Genomic DNA, 16,613 nt, shown 5'->3' with positions numbered 1-16,613 from the left:
GAGCAAACAACTGGAGTATGGAAGTGATAGTGTTGTAACATTTTGTTTAATAGAGAATTAACTTTTATTTTTGATTAAAAGAACTCAGCCGATAACGTGGTGTGCATGAGCTATACATTAGTTAACCATTGTATGCCTTATTCTAGTTTGGTTTGAGACCTGTTTGAGTGTGTTTGGGAGAGTTGTATATGAAGTTCTGGTGATGCAGTGGTTTTGATGCTGGGTCTGGAAGGTGTTTGTGCTGCATCGTGGATGGAGCTATGTAGTGAACAATGTAACCCAATGTGTGTGTGTTTGGAGCAGTCCAAATAAAGCAGGCTCTGTAATGATGCAGACCAGATTGAGTCGGTTCGACCTCTCTTAATGTCGTGCCCTGCAATGCGACATATTAGACAGGCGTACCTTAACCCAGTGCTATCGGCCTATACTTTACGAGAAGAAGAAATGGTGGCCTTGGTTGCTAAGTGGTGAAGAAAACCTCATGGACAATTACAACTGCAAAAATCCTACAAGCAGCTATGGCGGAGTGCAACAAACTGAAATTACTAGGTCTCTTCTTGCCCTCTCTCCGTTCGAGGACTGTTCAGAGTCTCCATGCCCAACCATTGTAAGAAAGTGAAACAAAAGAAAAAGATGAACATTTTGCTGTCTTGTAAAATCAAGCCAACTTGATATACACAAGTAATAAAATAAAGTTTTCAGGGGTTAAATGCGACTGAGTTTTGACAGTAGTTTGGGTCACTAGACTGGATGTGGTTGTTCTCCACAGGGTGCCACATGGTACATTTAGCTATCGAGGGTGGATCCTGACTTTTTTCCAACTGGGGAATGGCATATTGAGTTCTGCCATATCCTATGGGACGGGTTGATTTTTCCAGTGGGACAAAATTCTTTGAATGTCTACTGCTAGTAAGTCAAAAAAGCTATTTGAGGGTAACCGTGTTCTCCATGTAGAGGTTGAGACACTTCTCTTGCGGAGTTATTTGGATTAAGCTGCAATGTGTCAAGACGTGTTATCTCCCTCGAGAATCTGGACATGGATACAAGGAAAATGACATGTGTTCAATTGAGCCTATTTCCTTAGGATGTTTACATCTCCAGCAAGTTGAGTTTTGGCCTTGTGCGTTGTCTGTTGACCATAGCGCTCTGTAGCACAAGAGGAGTTGGGGAGTTGCTGTCTGATCTTAAGGCTTTACTCTTTTTATTGATGGTTTCTATTAGGTGATTTAAGTTGCCTTGTTCCCCTGCGCCATTTGTGTATCTATACAATATTTTCTTACCGACCCACGGGCCCAATGTTTTTAAAAATAACATGGGATTATGCCAGATTTAGGATACACTAAGCTTATTGTTTTTGGTTCCCTAAAGTTTAGTGAACTGAGTAAATATTTTGGGGTACTCGACCAGCAGTTTTTGGTCTTATAGCTTCTGATTTCTCATTAAGTATGCAGTCCAGTGGAATGGAAGTAATAGGGCTTCGGGTCTCATCGGTTTATCCCCTCCCATCAATTAAATGATACGTGATTCGTGGTAAAATAAAGGCATGGCTATATGCTAGGAAGTTAAAATGGATCCCTGCCTGATTTTTGACTGAAGTTTTTTAACATTCTTGGGGGTTTCATTTTCGACAAATTGTATGCGAATGGAGTATATTTCCTAATAGGAATAATTAAAGGGGATGCCGGTCATTGCTAGAGGGTATAATATTGGTAAGACAATCATTTTCTTTGGTTACTGTCTGCCCCACCACAGGGGACCATTTATCCTATTTTGAGATTGTTTTCTTTGGGCATTTAGCTGATTTGCATGTTTTTAACAAAAAAATCAAAGGTTCACGTATGCGTATCAGTTGCAAGTGATCCAAATTAGACATTTTAGATTTAAAACGCACGTTTATTTTCTTTGTAACTTAGCTTTTGTTGATCAATGGACACGCAGGGTAGGTCATTCTGTATTATAACTGGATAATGTAGGGTCACTATTCTAAAAGCCCCATTTGGTTGGGAGGAATGAATGATTCTCTTTTCTGCAGTGTCAAGAAATGCACGCAATCTTGTGGGCAAACGTGTGTTGGAATGGGTGCAGCACTTGTAGACTGGAATCTCCAAGGATCTGGTAGGGAAACAGCTTTAGAAGCGGCTTTATGGGCTTTTTGAGCAGGGAAACGGCTTTAGAAGCAGCTTTATGGGCTGTTTGATGATCAAGTAGTTGTACATTGATTGTAATCCGTTTTTTGGCCTGTTTCATGTTCTCTTGTGGACGGGGTTGAGTGTTTTTCAATCGTTTATTTTGTTTAGTGTGTGCTATATGGTGGGTTTCTCTAGTGTTTTTGTGGCTTCTGACACTGTTTTTCTGTGCTGACCTGCATCTAGAGTGTGCAGTCCCTGGGGTGTAGTCCTTTGTTTGTGACTGGCCTTTTCCCAGTCCCGCCTCCCAACCCGCCCACCTCCCGTGATTGGTACGTCAACCTGGTGATAACTGACCTTGGCAGGGCAGCCCCTGCGGCTAAGATTGTGTCGGCAGGGGTGGCCACCCGTTGTCCAACAGCTACCATCAAGGTAGGTGTGTGTGTCCTGGGTGGGGGAGTAGAGCAATGGCTCTTTTCCAGAAGCCCTGCCACTCTGCCTGCCATCACCATAGCAGACCAGGATATTAACACTAACCTGCTTAACAACTAGATAAAATTGTGAATGCTAACTTGCTTCGCATCTAGAGAAGATTTCGAAGGTGGGCCAGTGTCACATTTGGATATAATTGTGAATATTGGCGTGTCATATATAGACAGCATTGTGAATATTAGTCTGTGCCGGATCCAGATAGAAATGCAGAGATATTCACATTGGGGTCCCTTTTCCATCAAATTTGAAAGCATGGCACACGGCTGAGGGGTCTGAAACAAGTGTGTTGGAGACCTATGCTTTTCAAAGGTCCTGCAGCCAATATTTGGACGGGACATAATTATGCAGACTGAGGTACAATCTAGAGAATGCCTGCACACAAGTAGGCGCGCCATCGAGCCTTATCCAAACTGCTTATGCCATGCAAAATGATCTATGAGACATAAAATATTAAAGAAGAAATGCAAATGTTTTCCACTCGCGCTTTGTGGTCGAACACTATTGCAATCAACTATTTGACACAAACCTCAATATGCACCTTCCTCCTAAATACAGCAGAAAATCAACACAACTAGATGAACTTAAGTTTGATCTCATGCAGAAAATCCTGTTAAAGCAAAATAGGTCCATGCACTCACACCCATGCACTGTCTGGTGATTTGCCCAGCACAGAAAGGGATTCATGCTGGGCAATGTGCTCCGATTGTTGTACTGCCCCAGAGACTCCTAAGGGCAGACTCAGTGGTCTGAACCACATATCTGAGCATGGCTAGATGTGTCTATTAATGTTAAAGGATATTTGTATCGTGCACGGTCACCACCGGAGTGGTCCCATGTGCTGCTTTATACCATGGCTCGGACCTCGCTGGCCAACCAAGAATATTGCACAATAGTAGGCACTCTCCCCATGAACAGAAGATGAATAGTAGCAATTTTGAACATACTTTACTACACACATTACTGACTGGAACACGTGCACAATTAACTTAAAAACCTCTGAATTAGGCACCAATACAGTGCACATTTTTCTTATGATGGCAGGTGCTACACAGCCACAAATTGCTCGCCAGGTAGTGAGCATCTTCAAAGAAAGTACTGTGAGGAGTCTGGAATGAAACTCTGGCACAAGTCAGCCATGATTGTTGTTAAAGACTTTTATTGAAAATAAAAAGGGGTTGGGGAAAATGTCTCTGACCCTGTCCTAAGAGGAATTTCCCTACCTAAACCAAAAACTAAGCATTTGTCTGTCAGAACTGTCCCATATCCAAAGTTCTATTCTGACCCTAACACTTAAACCTAACTCCGAGGTGAAATGTGAAAATGTCTTTAACAATGGGTGGTTCAGAAAAGTGTTCATAAAAGAATAAATGGTTCCAACAAAAGGTTCAAGGAAAAGGTGCTTGTGCCGGGAGGTAGTTGCCTGTCCCTGGATTCTTCTTTGCTTCTTGGGAGTTTATACAAAACTTGAACCTCTGAAGGATAAAGGCCTGTGTTGCAGAGGCTGGATCCCTTCCTCCTGATTCTTCTTAACTCCTAAAGGTTTTATTCACAGCAGTTCTTTGGGCCTCTCTTGGCCAACTACAAGACTTGCACACAAAACTTGCTTTGTAATCTTGGTTTCTTTCAGGACACCTGGTATGTCTTTCTGTGAGGTTATGCTGCTCCTTTTGTTGAATACAAATTGCCTGGTATGCTCTCCTGTTAGGTTCACATACTTGAAATTGCCTTGTATACTTTTCTGCCACGGCTTCTGGTTTACACACACTTGGAACTGCCTGGTATTTTCTCCTGCCAGGACTTCTATTCATTTGGGATCTTCACTTGCTCCCAAAGTTGCTTATATATTGTGTTGGATAATATATCCTTGTGATATATTATCCTCTGTTTTTCATATATCTGTACTGTACTGTGCACATTTATACATTAATTAGCAAAGGGTTGGCTTGCAAACTGCTTCCCCCTTGTACATTTTGTCCATTATTTTCCTTTCTTTACTTTGCTTTAATACATTTATATAGCGCGGCCATGAACCCGAAGGCGTGAGGGCACTACAAGACACCAACAAGGAGTAAGAAATAGAAGTCCGAGAAGCAGAGCCAATACAAAGAAGTTAAAGCTCTCTAGCAATTAGTTGAATAAATATGTCTTTAAACTCTTCTTAAACAAATCAAGAGAATGCATAGATCTTATGTTTAGAGGAAGGGTATTCCAGTCTCTAAGTCCGCTGAAGACAAAGGCTGAATTAGCTGCTCTGACAGTGTGACATATTGGTTCGGCCAAGGAGTGCTGATTGTTTGACCTTAGTGTTCGCACATTTGTTTTTTGTGGATAGCAGCTGTTGTAGGTATCCGGGCATAATTCCTGATCTGCACTTCTGTATAATGGTCAGAGTACGGAATAGGAATCTGGAGGTCACTGGCAACCAGTGTAGCTCACGTCTTGCCAGTGTGACATGGTCTCTGGATTTAAGATTCATAACAGCTCTGATGGCCCCATTTTGGGATACCTGCAACCTATATCAATCAGATTTACTGATACCCATGAGTAGGCTAGAGCAATAGTCAATTTTAGAACCTACTATTGCTCTCGCAATAGTTTCAGCGTTCTCCTGTGAGATCAATGACCTTACATGTGCTAACAATTTGATGTAGTATGCACAAGAAGATACTAGGCTGCTGACATGTTGCTTCATGGTCATATGTTGGTCGAAAGTTACTCCAAGGGTTTTCACCTTTTTTTAAGGGCTTAATGGATTCTCCTCCCAATTGGAAGTTGTCATACTCTGGTCCCATTCTGTTAATGGTGTGTGGTGAACCTATATATAACAAGTAGCTCTGTTTTTGATTTATTCAGTGCTAATTTGTTGTGGGCCATCCAGGCCTCCAGAGTAAAAACTGTTAATGGCTAATTCATCTTCCCTATGACAGCCAGTAAGCCGGATGACGCATTGCGTGTCATCCGCATAGTTAGTAAAAATTATGTTCTCGGGAGTCGAGCATTGCAAACAAGGGGGCTGTGAATATATTGTAGAAACAGGGAGATGTACAAGCACCCTGTGGAACGCCACAAGTTGTCACAATAGGTTCCGATTCCGCATTACCGCAAAAGACTCTACTGTCTCGATTATTAAGGAAAGGCGATACCCATTTGCAGGCCAAAGGTGAAAAATGAGCCACTTCACACAACCTGGTGGCCACGATGTCATGGTCCACCAGGTCGAAAGCCGCAGAAAGATCGAGCAACATAAGCAGGGATGCTTCCTTGTCCATACGGGTCATCAATTTAGATTTGAGTTCAAGTAATGCAGTCTCAGTGCCATACCCAACCCGAAATCCAGACTGATGGTCATTTAGGATGGGGTGTGCCTTTAGATGTTCTGCAATTTGGATGTATGCCACACGATCAAGAATCTTGAGTAGGAATGCTGTGTTTGTTATTGGTCGATAATTATTTGGCTTATCGACTGAAAGCCCTGGTTTCTTCAATAATGGCATGACCAATGATTGCTCAAGTTCCTGGGGTACAATACCAGCTGAAATGGAGGTATTTACACAGTGACGAATGGATGAGATTAAGGAAGGGGCACATGTCTTGATTATCATAGTAGTATGAATGTTATTTTTTGTGGCTTTTAATTGGGTGATGCCTTTCAAGTCCCTATCCGTTATGGGCGTTAGGTTAGTTAACGTCTCAGCCAAGTTATTCGCAATTGTTTGCACTCAGCGTACTCGCCGATACCTCCAGTGTCCCTGCTGCTCCTGGGTAGACTCAGACTTTTCTTGGCATTTTTGGACTCTTAGTCAGCTGATGAAGGGTGCCCATCTGCTGCTTTCTCATGGTTGCCTTTGCTTTGTTTGCCTGTTCCCTGCTTTCCTCTCGGCTCTGGTAAATGAAGCAGTGCTTTGTTTTCACCTGCAAATGCCCATGAGTCCCTCACTGGTTCCTGGCGTTCTCGCAGCATGTCCAGTTGCAGCAGCTTCATTCTTCACTGTTGGTGAGCCGCCTGGCTCCACCACACCAGTCCCAGACTTTCTGTTCTCCATTCTTCGCAGAGAGGTGCGTATGTCTCTCGCCAGTCTGCTTAGGCTACTTAAATTTCCCGAGCACAGGTGTGTGCCAGGAAAAACTAGAACGCTCACTGAGCTGGTAGTCTCTTTTGCTTCACATTGCTCGATCCCTCATCCTTGTCACAGCATGTTGAGAATTCTGTGAACAGAAGTCCATTATTGATAACTGACTGAAGGAATTCAGATAACATTTTTAAATGGTCTTAATGGCAAGTCTGTTCTGGTTGATTAACAAGGCAGACCAAAGTTGAAAGATTGGACCATGGACATGGTGAAAAGGTTTTCCCTGCCCTTCATCGGAAAGGGAGGGGATGCATGACAATAGGCAATAAGGGTTTCGAATATGGGAAGGCTTTTTCTATGGGAAATGGGGGGATACAATGTCTCATACAATGAAGCCATATCATCTCCCTGGAGGCCGTCTCCTTCCATGTGATCCACCCTCATATAGCTGCCCCCACGGTTAGGATCCGGTAGCGGTTGACGTCATCTGGCCACATGGGAGGTGGTCGCCACGGGGTAATTAGTGATGACGCCAGTATATTAATCGCAGTACCTAGTAAGAATGAATACACTAGATCCATTGACACTTTTGACAAACCCCTCTGTGCAATATCAAACAATAAAACATTCATGAATAGTTTTTTTTTTGTTGGATAAAACAGGATTTCACAGATACAACATTTTGATAAATGTAAGTTATGTTACTTGGCATTTATATAGCGCTTTATATATAATTGGTATGACCTCAAAGCGCTGGTAGGTTGAACACCCTCGGGAACCGTAGTTCAGGTCAGTAGAGAGAGAGTGAGTGTTGAATGGTGCTTGGGTGCAGCTGGTGTAGTTATTGGATGACATCTTCAGCACCACACCTATTGCTAGGAAGCAATCAGTTGGTTGTGTGCAGTCTGGTGGGTAGACACCCAGACTGGGTTCTGGCTGCGTTAGGCCTGAGGTACACCAATGTGAGCAGCTAGGCCGGAATGTGCTCAGCTAGCTGCGTTTTATTAGGGTGATGAGGTGTTCATGGGTCGTATTCGTATGTGAACTGCTAGGCTGAATTATCAGGGTTATCGCTGTGTTATAGTTAAATGATGATGTATAGTAGATAGTAAGCGTAGTGGTGTGTTATGGTGGTTCTCTAAAGCGCCTGAGACCAGTCACTTGACCAGGCCGGTGCGGACGTACATGACATACAAATATAAAGCGACAGGGATTGATACAGGTATATATGGGGATACAGATATATGGCAACAACACAGGGAACAGGTGCACAGTGATAGGTGTGGGGTGAATTTCAACAGGTTCCACTCATTCTATTCTGCCCCATTCATTCAGTCCACTACGTACATTTTTCTGCTTCGTCTACTCAATCTATTCATCTGTTATCAATGTCATCTATTCTACCTATTCTATTCGCTCTATTCATTCTACCTGTTCCATCTACACAACCAATTTGTTCTGTCCCGTTGCTAAGTGTCTATGTTCTTTCTATATGTGGCATGTGCATATCCTTGCATTTCTATCTAGATTCGGTATTGGCTAACACAATTTCATCTGAGTGGCACATGACAATGTTCAAGATTCCATGTAAGTGAGGCACATGCTAACATTCTCAATTTCATTTAAGTGTGGGACTTGCTATCATTATTAAGTCTTAAACATAAGTCTTGTGGTAATGATTGTACCCTAAAGGTTACTAAAGTATTTTAAAAAAAGACCATCACTTAAAATGGGTACCAAACTAAATGTTTTTTCAAGAGGCTTTTTCAGAATCAAAAGGAATACCACGGAGCAAGACACTCTATTGAAAATCAGGTGGGTGCCAGCGGACAAATGAAGGAGCTTGGCTGAAAGGGCTTCAAAAAGCACTACTGGATATTCTGGAAAACAGTTACTCCAAGTAGGCAGGCCCCAGGGGGTGTCTTTCTTCAGACTGCCAACCCGATTATTTTGGTTTTGCTGTTTCATAACCACGCTATATGGGGTTTAAGACACACACTACGTTTTCAAAAGTACCCATCCTGTTTGCACTGTATTTCTCCAGCATTGGATCTTTATTTCAACCGTCTCCAAAGTAGTGGGATCTCCTTGCGTCGTCTTACTATTTTGTACACGGTTCTGTACTTGAAGTTGGGAGTTAGGTGAATTTTTCCTTCATGTCGGGAAAGGCGCTGTTCCGTCTGTGCGCGACGTGCGGCTTGAAAAAAGTTTACGAGGGGGATGGACATATGGATCGTATATACTGTCTCCACCCTCATCATTCGGCTGATAACTGTGACATATGCAAAGGGTTTTCTCAAAAGACCCTCAAAGACCAAAATCGACGGCTGGTGGCATGGTTGAATAATGGAGCGGGGGCATACCCCCCTTCGGAGGTAGGCTCCACACAATCGGCAAAAACATCACACCGCGCTGTATCGTCGGAACCACTGGCGAAGAAATCTCGACCGGCGGAGAAAGAGTCATCTCGGAGTCATTCAGCTAAAGAATCTTCGACGAGAAAATCGTCATCTTCGTCAAAAAAGCATGACATGGAAAGGCCGAAATCCTCCTCGGGCGATCACCATAGATCGACCACGAGTCGAGAGTCGAGTAAAAGCGGGCCAAGTGCAGAAAAGGCGGGACCGCCTAAACCACCTGCTAAGCCGCCGTCATCGACGGCGGTCCAGTCATCGGCCTCCTCCCTACCACTGACGCATGCGGTATCTACCGTCCCACCGACAATGACTGCGACGATGGCCTCGTCGACAGAGGTTCTACAGGAAGCCTGGAGGCCTGAAGTTTTTGATCCGATCCCTCCGGATACTTTACTGTAGGAACAGGCAGCGTTGCTGTCCTCGGGAGAGGACGAGAGTGGGGGAATAGCTGGCCCGGCAGACCTCGGGCTACGAGTGGTTGACAAGTCGTCGACGAGGGGATCCGGAATTCTGGTGTCTGCCCCTCTTCTCAATCCTCAATCTGTTTTGTCGTTGGACATTCTGTCCACGCTTCAGTCTTTAGTACAGTCGCTGGACCAGAGACTACCTCAGGTAAACCGGCCACAGTCACCCGTCGATGAGCCGGGCCCGTCCCGTCCACCGACTCACTTTCGCACGCCAGTCTCAGCACCACAGGCACCTCAAGAGGAAGGTGAGCTGCCAGATTGGGAGTCTGACAGAGGAGCCATGTCGGATATGTCCTCATCCCCCTCCAGGGATCCAGTCTGGGAGTCGGAGGTGGAGTTAGAAACCCCAAGGAGCCCGGCTTACCCATCCCCCCGGATGATATTGCATCATTCCATTCTATGATGGAGAAGGCGTGTAAGGAATTCGGTTTGTCCCAGGAAGAACAGAAAAAGGACTGTTTTCTTTTCGATCACATGGGTAAGAGCAGGTCAGTGTTTTCAATACCCATACTAGATCACGTGTGGAAGGAGGGTTTGCAGACAATGCGTCACCCCTTTTCGGAACCGGCGGTAAAAGGTCGCCTTGAGAAAAAATGTAAGGCTCCAGAGTCTACCCCCAAAGGCTTAGCCTCCCAACCAACGCCTGAATCGGTGGTGTCGGCGGCAGCGGCTAGGAAAGCGAAGGCCCAGCACAAGTGCACGACTCCGCCTGAAAACGAGGCAAGACATCAGGATGCCTTTGGCAAAAAAGTGTTATCTGCGGGAGCAACTACAGTAAAGGCTCTAAACTCTCTGGCTGTTGTAGCCAGATACGCCAGAGAAATGTGGCACAGGCTGGCTCCGTTGCTGGATCATCTTCCGGAAGAGCATAGGAAGGCAGCGATGTTACTTGTCTGAGAGTGAGGAAGCCTCCAATCACGCAATAAACATCACGGTGGACCTCGCTGAATCGGGCTTCAAGCAAGTCAATAATGGGGTCGTGTTACGACGACAGTCGTGGCTTAAGTGTACCTACTTCAGGCCGGAGGTACAATACAAAGTATTAGATATGCCCTTTGAGGGAGACCTTCTATTCGGAGAGAAAGTAGATGAGGCCCTAAAAGGAATGAAAGAGGACTCAGACACGGCATGTTCATTGGGTGCCCTCCAGAGTGGCCGGAGCTACAAGTCTTTTCGTCCCTTTAGAGGGGCTTCAGGTAATTCCAGATTCTCTGCGTCAGGAGACAGATCCTTCAGTAGGTCGGCGTACCCCTCCCAGGGATACAGGCGTGCTTCCCAAACAGCAAACCAACGCCGGAACTTCCAGACCTCCAGGAAGAGACCATCCTATCCGTCGTCGTCGAGAGAGAAGCAAAATAAAGATCAGCAATGACGAGCAACACACAGTTCTGGGGGGGAAGAGTATCGGCCTATGTCGACGAATGGGAACGAATAACGACAGATCAATGGGTGCTGGACACAATAAGGAACGGGCATTCTCTACAATTCAAGTGCAGCCCTCCGCACATTCCACCTGCGTTTGACCCTCATTCCCATCTGAGGGTACTGCAACAAGAGGTGACACTCATGTTAGCAAAAGGTGTGATAGAATTAATTCCAGCATCACAGAAAGGTCAAGGGGTTTACTCAAGGTACTTTGTCGTGAAAAAGCCTAACAGAAAATGGCGTCCCATTCTAGACTTGCGCGATCTCAACAAGTCCTTTAAAGAGCCTAAAATTCAAAATGCTCACGCTCCAGGAAGTGATCCGAGCTGTTCAAGAAGGGGATTTTCTGGCGTCCCTGGATTTGCAGGACGCGTACTTCCATATTCCAATGTGTCGGAAACACAGGAAGTTCCTGAGGTTTGTGATAGGGCGGACTCACTACCAGTTCACGGTTCTTCCCTTTGGGCTCAAAACCTCCCCCAGAACGTTCACGAAATGCCTGGCCCCAGTAGCGGCCTGGCTAAGAAGGCAAGGCCACCATGTATACCCATATCTCGACGACTGGCTGGTAAGGGGATCCTCCCCAGCGTCGACCAACACAAGTTTGCAAGCCACCATGCAGCTTCTACAACAGCTGGGATTTGCCATAAACTTCAAAAAATCCTCGCTGATGCCATCGAGAACGTTGGTGTTCCTGGGGACACAGTTCGAAACCCAGTCGGGGCTAGTGATGCCTTCCCTCGACAGAATCTCAAAACTCAATTAACTGGTGAGTCGACTACAGCGAAACACCAAGCTTTCAGTGAGAAAATACGTTTCGGTCCTAGGGGCCATGGCATCCTGCATCCATCTGGTGGCCAACTGTCGCCTATTCATGAGGCCAGTTCAGGCGGACCGGTGGACACAGGCCCAAGGATCGTGGTCAGACAAGATGATCATCGACGACAAACTGCTTCGGACTCTTCAGTGGTGGCAGAGTTTCCACAACCTGAACAACGGTGTACCCCTACAGGAGCCGGAGTTCCAGCTAACCATAGTCAAGGATGCGTCTCTAACCGGCTGGGGAGCTCACATGGGCACTCTTCAAACGCAAGGTCGTTGGTCTCAAACAGAGTCACTCCTACACATTAGAGCTCAGAGCAGTGCGATGGGCCTTGAAGGCGTTCCTACCACACATCAAGGGATCGAGAGTACGAGTGCTGACGGACAATACGACAGCCATGTTTTATTTAAGAAAACAAGGGGGGGACGCGATCCAGGACCCTTTCCATGGAGGCCCAGAAAGTGTGGCATTGGGCATTAAAGCACAAGATATCCATTGTGGCTCACCATCTCCCGGGAGTGAGGAACTCGCAAGCGGATTCCCTCAGCAGAAGGATGGCCCAGATACACGAATGGGAAATGGACACAGTTCAGCTGACGAAGGTTTTTGAGAAATGGGGTCAACCCCCACTGGACGTCTTCGCAACGAAGGAAAACAAGAAATGCGAGCAATTCGCAAGCAGATGGCCTCAGGAGGGATCCATGGGGGAGACGTTCTCCTTCCCATGGACGGACAAGTTCTTTTACGCTTTTCCTCCGTTCCACCTCATATGGAGGACGGTGCAGTGGATACGCAGGTACAGTTGCCGGGTAATTCTAGTGGCACCGTACTGGCCGAGGCTACTGTGGTTTTCCGACCTGCTTCACTTGTCGCTGGAACAACCAAAAGCGTTTCCGAGAGCCCCAAATCTACTGTCCCGGGACAAAGGTACGGTGTGGCATTGCGACCCGGACAGTCTCAACCCCACAGCCTGGCTCCTGACCTTTCGGAATTTGGTACCTTAGACGTTTCGGAGGATTGCCAGAAAACTCTGCAAGCGGCTCGGGCCCCTTCTACCAACAAATCTTACACCTGTAAGTGGCGAAGGTTCTGTGAGTGGTGTCGAGGACAACAAGGTTTACACCCGTTAAAGGTGACTCCGGAGCAAGTTCTGCCTTATCTGCTTCACTTGGCAGAGGGGGGTCTATCTTTCACATCGATAAAGGTGCACCTGGCGGCCATCTCTAGGTTCACGAGGAAGAGACAGTCGTCTCCTTTATTCAGCGACAGATTAGTGAAACACTTCAGGAGGGGTTTATTTCAAACTTTTCCCTCAGTAAAACGTTTTCCACCAACATGGAGTCACAACCTAGTGCTGGCAGGCTTAATGAAACCACCCTTTGAGCCTATGGCCACTTCGGACATGAAATTCATATCGTGGAAGTTGGCGTTCTTAATTGCTATCACGTCAGCTAGGAGAATCTCGGAACTGCAACCGTTGGTCGTAGATCCTCCATACCTAAGATTCTTTAAAGACAAGGTGGTTCTGGCAACTAATCCTACTTTTGTTCCGAAAGTTCCTACAGTGTATCACAAACACACGTCCATTGTCGTCCTTACTTTCTTCGTGACCCCATCATCGGCAGTGGAAAAAGCTCTTCATACCTTGGACGTTAAGAGGGCCCTAAAATTTTACCTACATCATACACAAGAACTCGGGTCTACTCGACAACTGTTCATCGCGTATGGTCCGTCGATGAGAGGAAATGCAATTTCTAAGCAAGGTCTGGCTCGGTGGGTCTCGTCGACGATTGCGTTTTGCCACTCCAAGGCCAGAAGGCCGCTGCAAGGGCCTCCTAGAGCCCATTCTACAAGATCAACGTCCTCTTCAGCAGCATTATGGGCAGGAATTCCACTAACGGACATATGCCAGGCTGCAGCATGGTTGGTGCCCCACACGTTTACCCGTCACTACTGCCTTGCGAGGCAGCATGCGGACGAGGTGCAGATGGGAAGAGCAGTCCTGCGCCATCTGTTTCAATAAGGTAAGCTCTACACTCTGGAGAGTTTTTCTACCTGTTGGTGACCGTATGCTTTATGGAGGTACAGATATATGGGTAAACTTATTTCTTGTGTACCTCTGCATTGTGTATTTTTGTGGGTGTATATTGCATTGCATTCTCACCGCCGTCTTCCTGTTTACTGCTTTACAATCTATTCTAAGCATGTGAATCCATGACAGATCCAATGCTGGAGAAGGGAATAGTTTCTTACCTGTAACTCCATTTCTCCAGCATTGGTATCTTTCATGGATTCACATGCGCCCGCTGGCCTCCCCGGAATGCAATGTATATGCTTGATAGGTTTGACCCTTCCTACTTTGGAGGGGCCGAAATCTGAAGGGAGCCGCGGGGCGGGGCTTTTATACCGCGACATCCTACGGGGCATGCGTATGCGGGCCCCAAAAGGATGTAGATGGAACACAAGTGTCAGAAGTTTTCCTATAGGAAAAGGCTATATATGTGTACCGAGGGGTCCCAGTCTGACGACGGGGAATATTCTAAGCATGTGAATCCATTAAAGATACCAATGCTGGAGAAATGGAGTTACAGGTAAGAAACTATTCCCTTCCCATACATTTCACCATGTCCATATGAACAAATAAAGATGTTTCCTGTTCCTGATGTACATTTTAACATCTCCCATCTGATCATCAACCTCTGAGGAAGCATGTGCGGCGGCAAAGTATGCCTTTGGTAGGTCACTCTTGCAACCACTGTCAAATTCAACCCAACATCTTCCTTTGGCTGGCCAACCAAGACACACAATACAGTAAAGTTTCCTTCGAAGCACTTCGAATGGTAAAGACCTGTGGGGACACGCAATGCAAATCTATAGAATGCACATTGCTCATGAAAAATCTTGTAATGTAAAAGGACGTACCCATACATTTTTATTTTTTAGAGGGGCCTGTGAGATACGGGTACTTCTACAACGAGAAAAAGAGGGGGGGAATCACAAGCTACCTCCTGCTCCTGTTTCCCTGACTCTGTAGTCAAAACCGAGGACAGATGTCTAGGAATTTATCTATCGAAATTCTACAGACCACATAGAACACCTTTTGTGTTTCATTATAGGAAACATTTTTTTAAAATCATTTTTAAATTAATCATGGAACCTGTTTTTGCCTAGCAAATTTTTTACTTAAAAACATTAACATAATACACATTGAAAAAACTTGCAGGTCACACAAATGTCACATTCATTCTTTGTTAGTATCTGGTATGGCTACAGTGTTGCGCCATAGAGTTTTACTTTCTCATATGTCCATATTTTTCGAAGTTCAAGTTGATAGCGAAACTTCTAATAAGAGATGAAGCTCGGGACGGGGAGGGTCAGGACCCAAGAAGTTATCAAAAAAATATTTTTTATTATTCCCTATTTTATGAGCAATTGTATGCTCCCAACCCAGCAGTAGAGGCAGGTGATACAGCTGACACCCTGGCAGAGATCAGAGTACCAAAACTAGCAGAAGAGCAGGTCCAGCTACTTGAGGCTCCACTCACGGTGGAAGAGATGGAGACTGTAATTACTGAGCTTCCATCTGGTAAAGAACCAGGACCCGACAGTTGAGTTTTACAAGGAATATAAGCGTACCTTAGCATTGAGACTGTTGGAAACTTATCAAGAGGCGTTTGGGCAGTTGCCAGACAGCATGTCAGTTGATTATTATACCGATCCTGAAACCTGGGAAATCACCACTAGACTGCAACTCCTAAAGGCCGATCTCTGCGATTAACCAAAACTCCAAAATCATCACGGTGGTACTCGCCGACCGACTTAAACAGGTGATACCCACGCTAATCCACCCTGACCAAATGGGCTATGTCCCGGGAAGGAACACAACGTGGAATCTGCGAGTACTCCTACATGTGGTGGACCAGAGACTGGGCAAATGCGTCACACCATCATTAGACGCTGTCAAAGCTTTTGACTCTGTGAACTGGGAGTGGTTGTTGAGTGTCCTTGCCCACTTTGGGATGGGTTCCACTGTTGGGTCAGGCTGCTATATAAAAATCCCAGAGTGAGAGTGAAGACTGGGAGACGCATTTCGAAGGCTTGAGGCATCTATAGAGGCACAAAGCAGGGATGGTGGCAGGTGCAAGTAAGCTAGTTGGCCACAGACCCAGTAGTAATCGTTGTGCCTCTATAATTGGGGACTGCTTGCAGTACTAACACCACGAGAGCGCCTGACGTGTGTAATGAGTGAATGCACAATAGCTTCTATTCACAGCGTTTCTCCCCACCCAACTCATGTCAGAATACCATGAGTTGGTGAACTCGGGATGTTGCATAGCCTCAATCACATCCAAACCCAGCCCTTGATATGTGTCATGCTTTCGTCGTACTTCCCTTTTCATCATTCTATACCTGCTTTCAAGGATGGCAGCTTTAGTAGTGCAATCGGAAATAACATTGTTTCGCAGTGGTAGACCATCTCCTACTTGCTGTAAACCATCTTTCACCGTTTCCCCCACTCATAATTTCCATTATTATTGTTAGTGTTCACATTAGTGCTAATATATGTAACTCCACTCATTAACATTTATATGTATTGTCCCAATTGGATTGTGCAGGTCAGCGTAAGCGTGTTGCTGCTCTCGCCCCCTGAGTACTTGACCTGTGCTTTTGCAGCCTTTCTGGTGCCCTCATGTTCTCGTTCCCCAGTGTGCTCCTCCCCGCTCCCACTTCCTCCCGGGCTGCCCCATCATTGTAATTGGCCCATCCATCAGCTTCCCTGCTTACACTGCACT

Source organism: Ambystoma mexicanum, chromosome 1p (assembly GCF_040938575.1).
Source record: "Ambystoma mexicanum isolate Mex_15411 chromosome 1p, UKY_AmexF1_1, whole genome shotgun sequence".
NCBI classification, from domain to species: Eukaryota; Metazoa; Chordata; class Amphibia; order Caudata; family Ambystomatidae; genus Ambystoma; species Ambystoma mexicanum.
This window is presented reverse-complemented; position numbering follows the sequence as displayed.